The following is a 20,837-nucleotide window of genomic DNA, read 5'->3' as shown; positions in this document are numbered from 1 at the left end:
TCAACGGAAGTCCAAAACGCTCGATCGTCACGTGATTCACGTAGACCTCAAATAGTTCCAGGAAGTTCATAGCGGGCAATTGAAATACATTGAGTTGGAGAGACAGAAGTGATTTTTGGTAATTAGTAGACAATAAAATAATTATTTTACATTATTTATAAAATAATGTATCAGTAGTATATATATGTAGTTATATTAGTGTTGTTTTTAAAATATAAAATCCTCTAATATTTGAGGATTAATGTGGTCAGCTATCCTTACCTGCCTTGTTAACATATTTTAGGCTGAAGTTACCATGTTAAAAGTCCGTGTTTGCTATATAAACGACATCGTGGTCTTCTGCCAAGGTAACTTCAGCCTCGCTATATAAATATAATTATATATGTGTGTGTGTGTTCTTACAACTTGCTTGTTAGTCAAGTTCAATCACAAATATACCGGTTCATTGTCGTTTTACTAATCTCATGGCAAATGTTAAGTTTGTTGTCTTAGAAAATTCATTCCAAATAAATGAAGATATTTTATTAAGTGAAAACTAATCTTGTTTAATGTTTTTGATTCGTGTGCACCCCTCAGTTATTAATATATAAAAATATATTTGTAGTATATTCCAATTTAAAACATTTTTACACAATTAATCATATATTTTATGTATGTTGACTTTTGTTATGCACTTAATTACAGCAATCGATTTATACATTTATAATAATAAAAAACATGTTGTCCTTGAACAGTCTCCACTATAGTTTGCTGTGTGCTGCATGGGAGTGCTCCAGTCACTCACAGAAAGGAGTGTGAATGTATGGTTTCCCTACTGATCTGGAGAGGAGAAAAAAATGATGCATCTTTATAGAAAATGAATGTTTCTAAATTACAAATAAGAGTTCTGTTAACAGGTGTATCTGTGCCAAAGTAATGTTCATATGGCAGAAATTTTCTAAAATTAGGCTATACAAATCATGCAGTTACGTAACATCATGTATTCAGAAACAGTTAAATATATACAGAAAGAATGAACAAATTAAAGCAATGGTTACATGATGTGATCATGTTGATTACAATGCAAGGAAAATGTAGCCGTTTTGTATGTTTATTCAGAGTCAGCTTCATCTGAAGTCCTCTCAAGGGTTGGCGTCATCTCTTCACAGGTGTTGGGTCATCTGAAGTCTTCGTAAAAGGCTGGATATAGTCAGCAGGAGCTATCTATAGATTACACCAACAAAATGTGATGTAATCATACTAGGGAACTGGCACTTTTTCATAAAGACACAAAGAGCAGGAAAAGACTTGCCAAAACCAGTGAAGAGACTCATTGTGAGGGTGATGTCTCTTTACAGGGAGTCTTCAGGTGGTTCTTGTTCTGAAAGCAAGATAGCGAAGGAAAAAAAACAGGAGAAATGGTTAAGTGATGCTCCATCACATTGCAGTCCTGTGGCATCACTGCTCCGTCTGTTCCTTCAACGCAGTACTTCTTTAGTAGCTAAGACATTTAAGCATAAAATACAGTAATAATGTATAGATTTACTGTGATATATATAATATAATATAGTGGTATATAATACCTTTTTTGGAAATTTAGCATAGCATGATTCTGAAATGAAAACTGCTCGCCTATTTCAAACTTTTCATTCTCACTTGGGTCCATCGCATCCTTTGCAATATATCCAAGTCTATTAAGTAACTCCTCACCAGCAAAATCACTTTTAAAAGCCTTAATTACACAACGATGGATGAAACTGCATGAAGAGAATGAATGACATCCTGTAAATCTACTAATTAAGTGAGGAATAATCTCTGTTTTAATGCACAGGGTAATTAGCTGTTAATATAATATACTATTTTGTTCTAGAAATGTCATACCTTTTAAAAGTTCATCACAGCGGTCTCTTCTGCTGCATCTCTACGGCGCTGATAGTATGAGCGCTAACTTCCGGGAACTATTGAGCGGCTCCACCATCCGCCATTGCTGTACACTTCTTTTTTCCACTTCAAGCACTGCCCAAAAGGCAACCACACATCATTCCTCACAAATGTATAAAAGAGATTAAGAGTATAAAGAGACTTTAAAGTTTGTCTAAACTAAATATTTCAGCAGCTCTAGACTCGGCCTAGGACACTTTCAACTACAATCACAAGAGTTCATTTTTCATGGTCTCTTGGTTCCTTTGCTGAGTTTGTCTCCAAGCTCCTGAATCAGTTCAGCAAGTTCTTCAGTGGTCTGTGATTTTCCTCCAGGAGCTCGTAGCGGAGGCTGGAAATGTCCTGCTTGATTTCTTTCAACTCACCCTGAGAAGAAAAGCCACATGAAAACAAGGGCTTAACTGGTTTCAAGTAAAACTTGGCTCCAAAATCACAGTTACAGCCATTTTTAACACTTGAACAGTTTATCGCTTGACATATACTAGATCAACATCTATCAAAAAAATGTGTTTAGGGCCTAAGTAAATCACAAAAGAGACACTAACGGATTAATAAATGAGTCTTACCTTCATTGATCTCATCACTTTCACTGTCAATTTGGGCTTTCAGGACATACCGCTTGATGAGACGCTTCATGAGTTTCTATGAGAGAAAGAAGGCTTAGAATGAGGTTTTGCCTGATGATTCCTGTACATTAACAAGTTTGGATAAACAATTAATCAGTAAACCTGATATCTTGTGGGGTGTTTGATGGGAATTCTAACTGTGAATCCCTCTTGTGCGTGGTACGGTCGAAACCGATGAAGCTGAAAAGATATCAAAATTACAAACTGTGATTTCTACATTTGAACAATTTGATCTGACCTCTCACCTTAGAGCGTGAATCGGCCATTCCCACATCCTGCTGGCTGCTGTTGCTACAAACCCTGGCCTTGCATAAAGGGGGGTGGAAGAGTGCTGCCTTCATCAAAACAGGAGAGCCTCAGCTTTGCACGAGCAAACTTCCATTCTACATCAGCGTCCTCCTGTTCTCACACACACAAATATAACCATGTTTATGACAAATTATCCTTTTGAGTATTATATTTTTTTTGCAAAAGTACATTAGTCTCACCTCAATTTCCTGGTATGAGTGGTTAATCATGGCTATGAGCATGTTGAGCAGGACCACCACCATTGTGACATTATAGACCCCATATATCACATAACCAATGTTCTCAATGAGCTTATGATCATACTTCAAGACCACAGAGATCACCCCAGATAAACCAAAGATGGACCAGAACAGCGTTTTAAAGCTTTCCTCTACCCTGCAACAGACATATACAGTATGTGAAATGTAAAATGCAAAACTTACTTTCATTGGTGGAACACAAAAACTACTGTCTTGAGCTGCTCTTTTCAAACACCAAAATGTAAGACATTAATTTGAGAGCTGAGAGGAATATTTTTGGCTTAAATCTCATTATTCCTCACACACATTTATTATACACTATTTGGAGCCTGTAAGATTTTTTGTACTGTTCTTGGTCACTGTTATGCTCACCATGGCTGCGTTTATTTGATGAAAAATACAGTAAAAACAGCATTATTTTGAAGTATTATTACAATTTAAAATAACAGTTTTTCTATTGGAATATATTTTAAAATGTAATTTATTCCTGTGATGCAAAGCTGTATTGTCAGCAGCCATTATTTCAGTCTTCAGTGACACATGGTCCTTCAGAAATCATTCTAATATGCTGATTTGCTGTAACATTTCTTATTATTATCAGTGTTGAAAACAGTTGTGCTGCCGGATATTTTTTGTGGAAACTGCTATACATTCTTTTGCAAGATTCTTTGATGAATAGAAAGTTCATACACAACATTTATCTGAAATAGAAATCGTTTGTAACATAAATATGTTTACCGTCACATTTGTGCAATTTAATGTGTCCTTGTTGAATAAAATAATTCATTTCTTGGGGGGAAAAAAGAACTGACCCCAAACCTTTGAATGGTTTATGAGTCAAATAGACTAATTGTTTTGTACTTTTATCATGTGTTTGCCTTTTGTTGAGCTTGACAGCCATGGTCACAAAAGAGGAGCCTGAACATTCTGCAAAACATCTACTTTTGTGTTTCACATGAGAAATTTGTAAAAGCTGCTAATCTGTAACAAAACGATGGGGAATAAATGATAGATTTATTCATTTATTTATACATTTTTATTTATGTATTTGTTTGTTTGTGACCTATCCCTTTAACAAGTAAATCTTAAATATAATAATTGTCATTGTAACTTTTTTGGACTTACGTTGTAAAAGCAGGGTTGTATTTAGCTCCCAAGTAGTAGGAATACAAATTAAACATGCCGATCATGAAGGCAAGGAAGACCATGATGAAGATGACCATGAATTAAAAAATATCCTTCACAGTGCGCCCAAGAGATATTTGTAGGGGTCCGAAACTCTCATTGGCCGGCAGAACAGGCGATACGTGAGAAACTGAGCACCACAGCGATGGAGTACAAGCCCTCAGAGTTGAGCTGAGGATCTGAGGGAAGCCACTTGTTCCTGGCTGAGAGAGAGGAAGCACTTTTTTGTGTTACCACTTGATGGCAGCATTATGTTTCATTTCAGACAGCTGCAAGAAAGTCTGTGCAGCATGTATAAGCATTTGATTGAGAGCAGAAACAGGCCTTCTGGTCTTTTATACATTATGTCACAGTTCACTTTAGATTTGTATTTTTTTTTAATATACAGATTCTTTATTTTTGCAACATACCGTAAGTGAAGTAGGCCACGTCTTCTGGTAATGAGCCATTGACCAAGTCTGCATTAGTCACGTGCAAATCCACATATAGCTGTGCATGGGAGGCTCGCATGAAAGCCATGAACCGTGCAGTGAATGACACCACGAAAACCGACAGCATGCCGAAGTCTAACACATTCCACAAATGCATGATGTATTCTCGTGGCCCATCATCCCAAGCCTCCTTACACTCCGTCCAGGTCATTCCTGATCAGGAAAATCGAAGAAAAGAAATAGGGTTCATTTATCATGCTTGAAATATTTAGTAATTTATTCTAGATTATTCTTAGTCTTCAGTGTCACGTGATCTTTCAGAAATCATTCTAATCTGCTGCTCAAGAAACATTTCTTCTTATTATTAATGTTCACTGTTCACAAATTAGAAGTACAAACGAGGGTTTGTAAAGAAAAATGTTGGAGGATTTCGATATAAGCCAAGAGGAGACTGGTTATCCTTTGCTAAACAAAATAAACTTTGCTTCCTTTGCTCCTGAAAACAAAATCTTGGTTATTGCAAGACTAGCATATTCTCACTAGACCTTACGCTACGCCATACATCATCCATTGGAATGGCGTTCTATTGTGAACGTACGTACATACAACAGTTAGTGTAAGCTAGAGATTACATTTATAAAGTTTTAAATATGGATATTTCCTTACAGAAATGCATCGATTCACTTCAGAAGGCCTTTATTAAGCCCACGGAGCCGTGTGGGACACTTTTTTTTATTATGGATGCACTTTATTGGATTTCTTTTGGACTATTGAAAAATAACACCCATTCACTGCCATTATAAAGCTTGGAAGAGTCAGGACATTTTTAAATATAACTCCAATTGTATTTGTCTGAAAGAAGAAAGTCATATACACCTAGGATGGCTTGAGGGTGAAGTAAATCATGAGGTAATTTTCATTTTTGGGTGAACTATCCCTTTAATGTTATTGACTTGATTGCACAAGACACTACTGGATGAGAACTGATGAGATTGTTCATTATTAAATGAGAGCTGGATGATGACATCACTGTTTTCAACAGAGCTGCTTTATAGATGATCTGAACTCATTCCATAATTTACACAGTTATTAAACTGAACTGAATCAACAATGAACTGACTTTAACTGAACAACTGACTGTTTATATTGTGCTCTTTTTAGAGCTGCTTTACAGCAGAATTTAATTTTGTTGGCATTTTTGAAACATTATTGTCCTGTTTAACACTGTAAAGCTACTTTGACACCATCTGTATTGTAGAGAAAGTGCTATATAAATTAAAGGGATCGTTCACCCAAAAATGAAAATTCTGTCATTGATTACTCACCCTCATGTCGTTTCAAACGCGTAAGACCTTCGTTCATCTTCGGAACACAAATTAAGATATTTTTGATGGAATCTGAGAGCTAAAAATTGTTTATTCAACAATTCGTCTCATCCACGTCACACTGTAACACCATTTTGTAGAGTTTTCGCTGGACGTAAACAACATATGCTGTTCTGTGTCAGCTGCGTCACACGGATACGCTGTTTTCGTTCAAGTCAAATCACAACAACGTAGGAAAGAGATCCGGCGTGATGCAGCTGACACCGAATAGCATTCGCTGTTTACAGCTCTCAGATTCCATCAAAAATATCTTAATTAGTGTTCCAAAGATAAACGAAGATCTTACGCATTTGAAATGACATGAGGGTGAGTAATTAATGACAGAATTTAAATTTTTGGGTGAACTAACCCTTTAAGGCGACTTGACTTGACCTGAAAAATCATGTCAATGACATGATTTAAAATGAATGTTCAGACCTATTTATATATATATATATATATATATATATATATATATATAAAAAAGTGAATTATATTTATGCATTAACAATTCATGGTAAGTGAAAAATATAAACAAATTTTAAAAGTTTATTTCAAAACATTTTTTATTAAAATAATAATTTAAGGTGCAGTCACATTAGCAAAATTTCATCGAAAAGTGTAGAGCTGTATGAAGCACAGAAGTCACTATCAAACCAAGCAGGTTTCTGTGGTTCAACGTGGCGATTTTGCATGACCAACTTGAAAGTGAGCGAAATCTTGTGCACTCACGCAAAACTCCCAGTCGCACTGATTCCTATTTGAATGATTGGATTTTGTCAATGATATTTTGCAGAGCAACGGCAAATGTGAAAACTGTGCACTCACTTATATTCAAGGTGTAAACAGTACTACTTTTTAAAATATTTATTTTATTGACACTCTTTTTGATACAAGGTTTCCTATAATCTAACAACGATCTGCAGCTCATGCTTGACTGGTACTCACCCAGCACCCATTCCATTATTAACATCTCTGTCCACGACAACTGAGTGGTTTTAATGCGAAAGATTTGCAGAGGATGATCAGTGATGGTCTCGTTAGGAAGGTTTTTGACTCCTGCGAAGCGGTCAGAGGCACTGAGAACCAGAAGACCCAGGAAGAGGCTGAATGAGACGGCGTGAGCTACAAACTTCATGAAGGGACTGCGGAGAACCTGGCCCACCTGGAGAAAAGATCAAATGCAGATATACATTAAACAATGAAAGAAAAGAGAAGTCTGCCCAGTGTTATTAAATGAATTGATTCTGAATGATGATGATGTACCTTGCTGCAGGGCATAATCCAATATGCAATGGCAAGAAATGGAAGGCCCACCATCACTCCCAGCACTGTCCAAAACTTCACACTGATTGATTGTTGCCTAAGGCCTGATAGATTCTCATACCACAGCGTCAGTAACTGCAGCTGGCAGTTTGGATGAGCCACAAACTGTAGGGATATCATTGAATTAAACATTGTCTTGGGAAACCATTCCACTTTAGTCTATAAATCATTTCCCTGTACCTTCTTGACTTCCTACTTAAAGGCCAGTTTGGCCTAAGGCAGGGCCAGTGGTGTTCGCTCGGGAGGCTCTGGTCCACATCTCCATTCAAAATGGCCTCCACTTCCTCTGTGTTTCTGCACAGATCCAGAATGCCAACCACAATGTCTTTACACTTCATGGAGAGCTTCCTGTAGTCATTCTGAAACAAAACAGAGTGACAGTATTGTGACTTCAGACGGGCTATTAATCACTTGTAAAAAAGAATTCACTCCAAATGGGACCCAAATTGCATCTAGCGAACAGTGAACACTCTGCTGTGAAAGACATGGATGTGTGTGAATTCATGAAAATCCCATGTCGCACCTCCAAATGGAAGTCTGATTGATGTTTGCAAACAGAAATGTACCTAATGGAGGCACTCAAGAGAAGCCCATTCTGCTAATTATAGCATCGCAGTGGTTTAGGAGAACAAACATTTTATGTGGAATCACTGACACGCCATTACAACTGCCAATGTGATCGTCTGTAGAGAAAAACAGTGATGAAAGAATAATAACGGGGTGATTACAGGAATCTCTCGATGGAGCAGTTTCAATTAATAGCTCACTAACCACAATAAGAGAAAAACTGTCTGGATTTGAGAACTCCCGATTAGATATTTCCCCAGAGTGACTTTCAGGGAAGAACTTTTCCCTGACATAGTTAAATATAAAACAACACACATCGCTGAAGCGTGTGAAGCTCTCTGGAGAAACGTTTTCTTTTTGGAAAAATGTTGTGTAGAGATTCTACTGAACCAGAAACTGTCATCGAACAGCCTCTAATTTATAATGAGGGTAATCTCAAGGGTGGGAAATTGGTATTCGTGTGGAATAATCTGCTGGTCTGTGAGCTCAAATGAGCGTAGATGTTTCTTTCAGAGAGAAGCAGCTCATTATAGAGCCATGAGCACACTTTTCACGATTGGACACTTCCTAGATTAACTGAGAAGCTGTGCTTTGCAATAATCATGAGAGTGCCTTAAAATAGTTTGTATTGTGCACAAAGTACATAAGGATTCATAGTGATTAAACGCATTGTACATACATAAAAAAAAAAAAAATGTAGGGTTGGCTTGCACGAGATTTACCAAATTTTAGATAGTTATATATTTTAAATAAAATTTGTATATATGTATAGTTTTATATTTAATTTATGGGAGGAGGTCCCTCCTGATCGGAATCTCCAGCGGAGAGCTGTCGAGGAGGGACACCAAGTCCAAGAACCAGCTTGTAGAAGGGGCGCGAACGCAGACCCCCCTGCCGATTGATGTAGGAGACCACCGATGTGTTGTCTGTGCAGACAAACACATGATGCCCCCTTAGGTCTGGAAGGAAGTGTGTCAGAGGTCGAAACACGGCCAGCATTTCCCGGCAGTTGATGTGCCCAAAAGAGATGATGGCCTTCCCACAGACCCTGGGCAGAGCGGCCACTCATGACCGCTTCCCAGCCCGTGAGAGAGGCATCCGTCGTTAGCATTATGCGACGACAAGGAGCCCCTAACGTCGGGCCTTGAACCAGGAACCAACGTTTCTTCCACATGTCTAAGGCACGTAAGCATCGCCGCGTGACCTTGATCATGCAAAGCGGATTCCCCCTCGGGGAAAATCCTTTGGTTCTGAGCCACCACTGCAAGGGTCTCATGTACAGCAGGCCAAAAGGTATCACGTTGGACGCCGCTGCCATCAGGCCCAACAGCCTCAGAAACTGTTTGAAAGTGAGTGACTGGCCTTCTCTTAGTCTCGTGACTCTCGTGAGGATTGACTCGATTCGAGCAGGAGACAGACGTGCCTCCATCGAGGTTGAGTAAACATCACGCCTAAATAAGTGGTTCTCTGTAGTGGAGAAAGAACACTCTTCTTGGCGTTTAGGGGAAGAAACCGCAGCGCTGGCTTCCGAACCGTGAGAGAGAGAGCCGCGGATCTAGCGGGTGAGGACCGAGAAAAGGACGAGCCCGTCTCGGATCCCTCCGCTAAATCCACCCGCGATCCCCATGACAACAGTCTGCACTGTGCCTCGGCAACAGCGGGACCGCTGCCAGCGGTATCGCGAGCCTGGCCGCTCTCATCAAACACAGCCAGGCGGGAGCAGAGCATACGCAGCGAGAGTAACTCGCAGTGATGACAATCAGCTGCTCGAAAGCTGACCGTGCATGCTCCGCTCCTAAACAAACGACACACATATCGTGTGTATCCTCCGCCGCCAGATATCATGGGCAGGGAGAAACACGGCGTTTGTAATGCCGTTCGCTCGCCATAGACTTTCTCATTGTTTTATATATATATGAGTGCTTGTGCGGACAGACAACAGTAAATAGACAGACACATACACAGATCACTACTGAAGAGCAGAAGCTGGTTTGCGCTCTGCTGGATGTGCTTTTATGCTTTCTGGTGCTTGCGTCACCCCGCTGGTGACGTCTCGCTGCTCCATTGGACGGATTTGACACGTGCTTCAGAACGCGGTCACGCAGGGGCGTTCCCAAAGCGACTTCGACGCAACTCGAGTTCCTGAAGGGGAATCACAATATAAATGACTATTATTTTATTTATATAAATTTATATATCTGACATCTGAACCTCTGATAGAAGTCAATTAATAGTTTAATTAATTATGGTTTTAGGACAAAAACAGCTTCAAAATAAATAAATAAAGTTGAAATCATGAGATAAGAAGTCATAATTATGGCATTATAACAAAAGGTTAAAACTGACAAACATTTTGACTTTTTATAATAATTATGACTTTTCTTGTCAATACATAGTTATATTATAAATATAATATCATTATTATGATTTATGTCATTAAAGTCTTTTTATCTCAGGATTTCAGAATATGTCGTCATAATTTTTATCTCAGAATTATGAAAAAAAAGTTAATTATTAAAAAAAAATGGTTTCAAACCTGTATGACTTTCTTTCTTCTGTGGAACACAAAATAAAATATTTTGAAGAATGTAGGTAACAAACAAACAAAAACAGATACATTTTTCAAAATATCTTCTTTAATGTCCCACAGAAGCGAAAAATGAAAGTCACACAGGTTTGGAATGACATGAGGGCGAATTTTCATTTTTTTAATGAACTGTCCCTTTAATATTTTCTCAAACAATATGGGTCTGTATACACAAAATATACAGATGTATGCTGTCATTTTTATTTAAGTGGATCACCACAAACTCCAGTTTGTGAATCTGAGTGACATATCTTGTGTGTGTGTGCTTTTTTTTTGGGCACTTTTTTGAGCGCTTCTGTGCACCTCCTCACCTTAAATTCAGTCTCGATGTTGGCGAGTTGTGCCAGCTCATTGCTGAGCTCCAGCGCTGTGAGCACGGGGTCTTCACTAGACAGTGACAGATAGGCAGCGCTGGCGAGGCCTTTATAGGTGTTCATCCTCAATTGTGAGCGGCTGAAAGAATCCTGCTTCTGTTTCTCTGCACACTCGCTGCACTTGCAGAAATAGTTGTGGGGTTTCTCAATGCAAGCCCCCTTGAGTAACAAAATTTGCACAATCTCGTACTCCTTACAGTGGGCCGCCAGGATCATAGGGGTGACGTCCTGGGAAAAGTGAGTCCCATCCTCATCGTATGTGTAGAAGTCGTCATCTCGTAGCTGTTGCTCCAGGGGACTCAGAGTCAGGCGGAGCCCGCCTTCGAATGCCGGATGGGCCACGATGGCCTCCACTATCCGCACGTAGCCTTTGCTGATGGCTAAAAGCAGGGCATCACCCACTCACGCTAGCCCTTCTTTCTTCAGCAACAGTTCTGTGACCTTCAAGTGATCATTCTCTACAGCAAGCTGCAATGCATTCTTGCCCATGTAGTCCAGACAGTTAACATTCAGAGTATTGGACTCCTCAAGCATCTTATGGACCACAGGGATGTTTCTGTACTCTGTGGCATCTAAGAAACGCTCCTCTTCTTCAGTCAGACTGGTGCCTCCCTCGCTAAACATGTACGCGGGGCCACGAACGGCCTGCCTGCGGCACTTCTCTCTCAAGGTGGTGTGTCTGCGCTGAATGGCCTCAAACCTGCAAAACCTAGAGAATGACGATGCATTGCTGATATATACACTCAGATTTTTAGATAAGATTATTAAAAAGTGACAGTGAAGACATTTATATTGTTAAATATAAAAAATATTATATATTTCACATAAATTCTTTTAAACCTTCTATTCATCAGAGAATCCTGAAACACTGTCTCCACAAAAATATATAGCAGCCCAAATAATAATATCAAGAATCCCAAATGTTATTAAATATAAAGCAGCCCAACTTTGAGCACCAAATCAACATATTATGATTTCTGAAGGAACATGTGACACTGAAGACTCGAGTAATGACTGCTGAAAATTTAGTTTTTCTATCACAAGAATATAATACAGTTTGAAATATATTAAAATAGAAAACTAAATAGAATTGTAATAATATTTTATAATTTTATTGTTTTTACTGTATTTTTTAATAAGTAAATGCAGCCTTGGAGAGAGTCTGGCTGGGTCGTAGATGTAAGTAGATGTTGTAACTACCAGGTGGCTAAAAAACATATTTCTCTACTGACAGACAATGAAAATTATAAATATGTGGCTAATAGTGGTGTAACGGTACACATATTCGTACCAAAACCATACTGAACCGTGACGTCAAAACGTGTGTACTGTTACACCTCTAGTGGCTAATATTTAAAGTTATGGGGAGGCAACAATGATAAATAAGAGTGTTCATTATAAATAAAAGAACAAATCTTATAAAAATCTAGTTTAAAACACACACGCCAAGTTCATAGAAATATTAATAAATATATAACGACTAAAAATGTCCTGTGGTTTAAAAATAAAAAAATTTGCTCTCATCTTGAATATTTGTGAGTGTTTTAAAATATATTTTAAATAAATTACAAAATTTTAATAAATGACCTTGACACACAATCATGAGGGTCTGCAGGGGCTATCCTTTCTTCTCTATGATATAATTTCCTGTTTAATGCCCCCCCCTGCATGTTTTTACATGTTGGTTGGACCACAAGACTTTTATTTTGCAGTCAAACGTTTTTTTCTAAGCGGTGAAAAGCATTTTATTAATAAAAGTTTATTCAAATCTATTTAATAAGGGTTATTTAATCCTTTTAATGAAACTTTTCGCCTTCATTATGACATTTACAACGACATTTCTGACTTTATGCCCCTCAAAAAATATCAAGTTGAATTTTAGTACTGAAATTAAAATCACCATCATCACAGAAGAATATTCAAGATGTTATGTGTATTGCATTGCATTTTAATATAGTTTTGAATAAATTCGATTTTAAGACAAAACACTTAGTGTGAATGTTAGCTTTTTCCAGGTATTACCTCCTTGAATCAACCAAACACTGCATGACTTTACTGTAGGGCTGTGCAATTAATCGCATGCGATTGTCAAGCTCATCTCGTCAGTAAAGCCGGTTCCGTGATGGTAGTAAATCGCCATCACCTGCTTTCAGATGGAGTGGCATTTAATAAACAGAGCCGTAGTTCACTGACAAGCTAGGCAATATCGTGTTCATAATCGAATGGGATTCATCTGCAATTATGAATGCGATATTGCCTAGCTTGTCAGTGAACTATGGCTCTGTGTAGTAAATGTCGCTCCATCTGAAAGCAGGTGATGGTGATTTACTACCAATCACGGAACCGGCTCTCATTAAAATTGCATGCGATTAATTGCACAGCTCTACTTTACAGTACAGTACAAGACCATAAATTACAGCAGTGGTCAATGAGATCAATGCAGATGGACTTCTAATTACACGCATCCTTTACTAGAGCTTCAGCTCATTACAGAAACCTCTAACAACAGATGTTCCTAACATCATATTATAGCGTGATCTTCACCTCAGGACTTCATTCATTTGCTTTATTAAATAAATCAGAGCTGCTTTGTAGTGTCAATTTCCCTTGAACTTAAAGAGGCTTCAAAGACGCTGAATTAGTTTAATCGTAAACAGGTTATATTCAAACAAAAGCCAGGTAGACAGCAAAGGATGAAATCTAATTTTATTCCATTTTGCAAAAACCTCAGCGCAAATTGTACTGTGTAACGGATCACAATTGTGGGTGTCACTTAGAATAAAACTAATTTCTTGCTTTGCAACATGATAAATCAAACATTGCAATTCTGTAGTGTGCAAAATGGCATTTTGTTCCACCGCTAAATCTTTACTGATCAGTTTTTGCAGAGCACAGGGGACAAAGAATCGGAAGCTTGCAAATGTATCTGTCGATAGCCCTGAAATTAAACTAGATTGAAATAAACAGGATAAATAATTTATGTTTCAATATGGTTTATGTGAAATGTGTCAATCTAATAACTGCAATATTCATTCATGAGAAGGCCAAGAAGATTTTACTGCTCTTTCACAAGATTCTTCTGCGACTCACACTTTGCTCTGTTGCTCTCATTACTCAATATTTGTGTCTATATTTATATCTAGAACTGCATAAACAATTTTTTTTACATTTGCTATGATGTTGGGAGGGAATGCACTTCCTCACACATCACGCTTCACAACATGCTGACATTTACATCAGAAGTGAACACATTAAAATGCATATGGCAGCTGGCCGGAAACAGTGGTTTAGAGTTTTAAAAGGTTTAAAATATTAGTATTTTTTTTTACACACACATTTTGCTTCGGAAAACACTGATTCATCACCTGGGGCCCATTTGGGCCCAACTGGCTCCATCATACACTTGCATTATATGGACTCACAGAGATGGGCTATTTTTCTAAAAATCTTTGTTTTCACCTGAAGAAAGAAAGTCATATTCGTCTGGGACGTCATGAGGGTGAGTAAACGATAGAATTTTCATTTTGTGGTGAACTATTCCTTTAAGTGCTCTTTAAATGAGCAAGTCTAACAACTTGCAGTGACATTTATTATTTGTTTCTCTGTTTGAAATTAAATTCATCAATCTTAGACTGTTACTGTTATCGTAAATAACTTAACTGGTTAAAAACAACCTGAATCTGCAATGATTTTTCCTTAACTTATAATTTTCTTGAAAGACTTGGCATTATTTTAAATAAAATCAAATGCAAATAACTATTAATAATAAACATAATAATAGCATATTATTACATTTAGAATAACATTTCTATTTTTATATATATTTTCAAATGTAATATATGATGGAAAAGTCGAAATTTCAGCAGCCATTACGCTGGCTTATGTGTCACATGATCTTTCAAAATGCATAAAAATAACTATTAGCAATAAATATATTTTTATTTAGTTTCAGTTATGGTTACATTTAGAGTTTTTCTTTCCTATACTGATGTAAAGCTAATCTATGAACACAGGAAAAAAGAGGCCTTTAAATAAATAATAAATTAATACATTTACTGCAAAATCACACGAAACGCACGCCAACTTAATCCAAACGCAGTTCAATTATATGAAAACATTATTTGTGTAGATTATACAATCTTGTGAACGCAGTAATTTTTAATCCAACTTTTCAATGTTACACATGATGACAACTGAATAAGTAATGTTCTATAGCCAACTCACGAATAATATGAGTTGCTCTCATGAGGATGCCAGTGATGGTGCACGTGATAGTCCATATCATCGTCGCTGTCGAATAACCTGTGCGCGTGATGGCCAAACTCATGTCTGGAGCCCTCGACTTCATGAAGATCTGCTAACTCTTGCTGGGGTCGTTTTCTATCAGAGTACCAGGCAGAGTCATACACCTGCTTAAAGGGATAGTTAACCCAAAAAGGAAAATTCTGTCATTAATTACTCACCCTCATGTCGTTCCAAACCCGTAAGGCCTCCGTTCATCTTCAGAACACAAATTAAGATATTTTTGATGGAATCTGACCCTCCCATAGACAGCAAGGGTACTACCATGATCAACGTCCAGAAACGTAGCAAGTAGAGTAGCATTGGAGAGTATCCACTGAACACACTGAATCCACTGAACGTTTTGTGTCAGCTGCGCCACGCGGATATGTTTTTTATGTTGTTTGTGCTTTGATTTGAATGAAAACAACGTATCAGTGTGGTGCAGCTGACACAGAACAACATACGCTGTTTGCATTCAGTGGATACTCTCCAAAATGGCACTAGGGTGACGCAGAGGAGACGGATTGTTGAATAAAGTAGTTTTTTTTTCTGTTAGGCACAAAAAGTATTCTTGTAGCTTCGTAATATTACGGTTGAACCCCTGATGTCACATGGATTATTTTACCGATCTCCTTGCTACGTTTCTGGACGTTGATCGTGGTAGTACCCTTGCTGTCTATGGGCGGGTCAATATATATAGAGCTAGCCTATACACACACACACACACACAAATTATAATTGTAAAACAAAATGTTGTACTTTATTTTTAATATTTATATTTTAATATTTCTTCCAATTTTCTTTTTATCTTTATATGTTGATTTAATTTATTTATAATACTACTTTCATTACATTATGTTATTGCATTACTACTACATTAAAGACATGGAAACCCCTCCATGCTAAACACAGAGCAGCTGTTGGATGGACTGCAGTGGATCACCTGTTGAGGTGCTTTGATGCTCATCAAAGGCTTCATGTGAGATCTTTCTCTGAGGTCTGGCCCATCTCATCTCATCTCATCTCATCTCATCTCATCTCATCTCATATGACTCGCAAACTTAATTGTTTGATGTCAGAGTTTTAAATTCAAAGGGACTGAGATGAAGCCAACTGATGATCAGATTTCTCAAAAAGCAAAGAAACGAAAGCAAAAATCTCCATGTACAACACAGAGAATCCAAATGCTTTATTACATCCCATCAAATCATGTGTTAACCGCAAATAATCTCAGTCCAGGACTGATCGATATTGTGTAATGAATAGCTGAGTTTGCCTATGTCTTTCCCCACAGGTACAATGTGCTGCTCAGACAGTATCTCTAAGATTATTCTGCCTTTGGGGAAATAGAGGTGTCAATCAGAGAAGAGATGTTGCAGTATAATCTCATTCAGCAGATGTTGGGATAGAAGTGTGGGTGAGATGAGATGAAGAGAGGAAGAGGACATTACAAGAGAGAAAGCAGGATTTTTCTCACTGTTGGTTGAATGAATGACAAACAGTGAGAGAGAAAGACAGAGAGAGTGTTTTATAACAACCAGCACAGCTGTAATCTTGTCACTGATAGATTTATTGCTTTCAGCTCCTCCAATACACAACTGGATTTACACAGGGTTCAGCTGGGGAACTTTTCTGTCATTGTAGTTTTTAATAACTATATATCAAAATATATATATAAAAATTGGAAATAAAATAAAAAAACTTTGTACTGTGTCTGTTTAATCCCCATTTTTGAAAATGTTTAAATGTTTCATTTAAATATTTTAGACGTGATTCTTCTTCTTCTGGAATGCACTACACAACTTTTGCCCAGATTTTTGCAGTCTGGGCAAGCTGACTAGTTGCCGAAAGTCAAAGCCAGTCTACAGATCTGAGTTGAGGATTTCATATAAAATCGTGTATATAGTCACATACTCCAATTGTTTTAGCTTCAGATTATGATTCCATCCATTTAGAGGATATCAAACATGTTTGATATTTTCAGCTGATTTTAGAACACACATTGTTTACATTTTTCACGCGTCCCAGCAACAAGTTTGTTTTGTTCGAAATGACTTGAAAGTCTGATGGTGTGTGATCCTCAATCATTGAGTGTATGATGCCCAGTTTTTGCTCTGTAACTATTTACAAAGTCAGCAAGTTTTTGATGCCTAGTCGTGTAGTGTATTCCAGCCTAGTAGACAATTTATAATTCTACTTTGCACTTTTTCCTAAGAATTTACAAAATTCTATTTTCAATACAATTTGTTTTTATGTGTATCATTTTACCATTTATAATTGATCAAGAACGTCATATATTTACATATTTTAGTATATATACTACAAACTTAATCAGTAGCATATATACTAAATTTTACTAAAATTTTAATCAGCATATCAGAATGATTTCTGATGGATCATGCACTAAAGACTGGAGTAATGATGCTGAAAATTCAGCTTTGCATCACAAGAATAAATCACATTTTAAAATATATTCAAATAGAACTTTTTTTTAATAATATTTAAAAATATTATTGTTTATTTTATTTTTGATCCTAGTAATGTGCATGTAAAAAGTAATATTAGTCAATGTTTATTTTCCATTTAAAATCTTTAAATATTTCCCACAGACCTAAAACGTTTGTCTTGCTTTTTTATCTAAATGTAAAAAAAAAGAATAACAAATGTGCATGAATGGCAAGCACAGACTGTATTATTATTATTATTATTATTATTACTTACTTACCCAACAGAGGATAGGCCATTTGGAGAATGGCCGGATGTTTTTTTTTTTTTTGCTGTGTATTTTGGAGTTTGTTGTTAAACTAGCAACAGGGATTACTGATGCAACCATCACCCAAGTGACTCAATAGTCCTTGGGTGAAGCAAAGGTACAAGATACACCTGTTCTTCCAAAAGAGGAGTGACAGAAAAAAAAGGCCACTCCAGGCACAAGCTGCAACTTCTATTAATATGTACACATTCATCTTCTGCTCCCTAGCCTCTCAAAAACTTGTACATATTTATATATGGGGGAGAGCTGGTATTTTTTTTTTATCAATATCACGTTTAAAAATAAATAAAACATACCAGAGGACCACTGTTGTTACTCACATGTGATTTCATCTACACAAAATCTGGCCTATCCACATTCACAGAAGCGTGTAGCAGTTCCCTGAAAAACGGAAAAAGAAAAAAAAAATAGTGATATAAAAAGCTTTAGTGTCTCTGAACAAATGAGCCCATAACATAGGGCTCTCTGAAATGCCACATGAGTGTTGCTTCCTCTCTGCAGCTGTTGAGAGAAAAACCATTAATGGCACACAAGGCTGTGCAGCAGCCTGGAGTAACCTGTCATTTCACACAATGTTTACTTGCTGAGTCATAAGAGGACGATTTTCTCCAGCAGCTGAAGCATATACTTCAAAATCAGATGAGGCATGCTCACAAAATGTACTGGGAATTGAAAAGGTCAATGGCATTGGAAGATAATTATTACAGAGTTTGGGAGTATTCATTCTTATTGTATGTCACCTGCATTTTTGCTTTTACAATTCTGATTTCTTATTCATAACTGTGTTACTGTTTAAAAATAGCTGAAAAGGGTAAAACTGGCTGTTTAACGGCAAGTTCCAGTGTGACAACTTACCCCACACACACTGCTATTCAAAATTTATAAAGTCACACACTGCTATTCAAAAGGCTGCATTTGTTTTTATCAAAAATACAGTAAAACAGCAATATTGTGAAATATTATTACAATTTAAAATGACTGTTTTCTAATTTAATATAATTTAAAATGTAATTTATTGCTGTGATGCAAAGCTGAATTTTCAGCATCATTACTCCAGTCTTCAGTGTCACATGATCCTTCAGAAATCATTCTAATATACTGATTTGCTGCTCAAGAAACATTTGTAATTTGGAAAGTATTATACATTTTCTTTTAGGATTCTTTAATGAATGCAAATTTCAAATTTGAAATACTTGAAATATTTGTCGTTACTTGAAATATAAATCTATTGTATTATTATAAATGGTATTGTTGTCACTTTTGATTAATGTAGTGTATCCTTGCTAAATAAATGTATTAATTTCTTAAAAAAGTAAAAAGAAAAAAAGAAAGAAAGAAAATCTTATTGACCCCAAACCTTCACTCTAAAAAACGCTGGGTTAAAAAAACAACCCAATTTGGGTTGTTATTAACCCAAGGGCTGGGTATACGTATATAGGACAGAACCCATCTTGGGGTTAAATTTACCCAGCAAATTGGGTTGTTTATTTAATCCAGCATAATGTGTTGATTTAACCCAGCTAATGGGTTTATTCATTTTTACAATATTACTAGCTTATTTTTTTTTTGCTTCGTACATTAAATCATGTTTACAGATTAACTTAAATCCTCTAAACCTTTCTAAAATACTCCACACAACCACTGGTTTGCATGATAACTTCCTTTATTTATCATTTACAGCATTGTTTAAATCGTTTTTAATACACTCTAAAAAATGCTGGGTCAAAACAGCCCAATTGCTGGGTTTGTCCCTAATTTACCCAGCACTGGGTTGTATTTAACCCAGCATTATTTAGAGTGTAGGCTATACATATTGCCTATATTTAAACTTGTTTAGCAAACATTAGAACAAAAATTCAACATTAAACAGAAGTAATTCATGTGTAATCGACCAGTCTCTGTTATTCTTTTTCCACCGTAACGGCGCTGGTTCTCGTGCCCGAGCTGGAGTCATGTTCGGCGGGGAACTGCTAACGGACCACTGCCCTGCACTCTAAAAAAGGCTGGGTTAAATACAACCCAGTGCTGGGTAAAATAGGGGACAAACCCAGCAATTGGGTTGTTTTAACCCAGCGGTTGGGTTCCTACCCAGAAGGTTGGGTTAAACATTTAACCAAACCGCTGGGTCAAAACAGCCCAGTTGCTGGGTTTGTCCTTATTTTACCCAGCACTGGGTTGTATTTAACCCAGCATTTTTTAGAGTGTGCGTTTCACTCTAGCCGAAACATGCTGTGACTCCATAGCCTGCCAATAAACAAACAATAAACAGCTCTGAGGACGTTTTAACATCCAAAGTATTATATTCTGTATGTTTAAGAATAAAATCGTTTATTTTATGCAAAGCATCAGGCTTTTCCATCAAGCGAAAAGACTGCAGACACTCGTTAAAGGTGATTCACACCGCGCGCCTGTATGTTGCTCTGCATAAAATTGAACGATATACAGCACAGTAACGATTTTATAGATAAAATAAAATGTACACAAACCTGTATTTTACCGACGAATGCATCAATTCGATGGCGCTTATAACTGCTCTCTCGTGAAGAGAAGACGCAAAATCCCCGCGATAAATAACTCAACCGCTGGGTTACGTCTGACCCAGGATCTGAGTAACACAAAAACTCCCCAAACATTGGGTTGTTACGTCTGACCCAGGATCTGAGTAACACTAAAACTCCCCAAACATTGGGTTGTTATGTCTGACTCAGGAGCTGCAAAACAACTAAAACACTGGGTTGTTACATTTGACCCAGGAGCTGGGTAACACAAAACATACCCAAACACTGAAAAAATAATCCAAAGCAATGACCCAAAAGGCTCAACCCAGCATTTGGGTTAAAAAAAAATAACCC

The 20,837-nt window shown here is 37.2% G+C and overlaps 1 long non-coding RNA gene and 1 pseudogene across 1 annotated transcript; both read right to left on the bottom strand.

The window, feature by feature from the left end:
• Positions 1 to 1,267: 1,267 nt before the first annotated feature.
• LOC107586216 (uncharacterized) lies at positions 1,268 to 1,971 on the bottom strand. The gene is made up of 2 exons (XR_001609326.1): positions 1,861 to 1,971; positions 1,268 to 1,360 (listed from the first exon to the last, which is right to left on the bottom strand). It is a non-coding gene; the product is annotated as an uncharacterized lncRNA (long non-coding RNA).
• Positions 1,972 to 2,109: 138 nt separating this feature from the next.
• On the bottom strand, positions 2,110 to 15,333 carry LOC107586214 (short transient receptor potential channel 7-like; annotated as a pseudogene).
• Between the last annotated feature and the right edge of the window lie 5,504 nt (positions 15,334 to 20,837).

The sequence above is a fragment of the Sinocyclocheilus grahami genome, unplaced genomic scaffold (genome assembly GCF_001515645.1).
Source record: "Sinocyclocheilus grahami isolate Dianchi unplaced genomic scaffold, SAMN03320097.WGS_v1.1 scaffold78.1, whole genome shotgun sequence".
NCBI classification, from domain to species: Eukaryota; Metazoa; Chordata; class Actinopteri; order Cypriniformes; family Cyprinidae; genus Sinocyclocheilus; species Sinocyclocheilus grahami.
The sequence above is the reverse complement of the archived record's forward strand: the minus strand, read 5'-3'. Positions and strand labels throughout refer to the sequence as shown.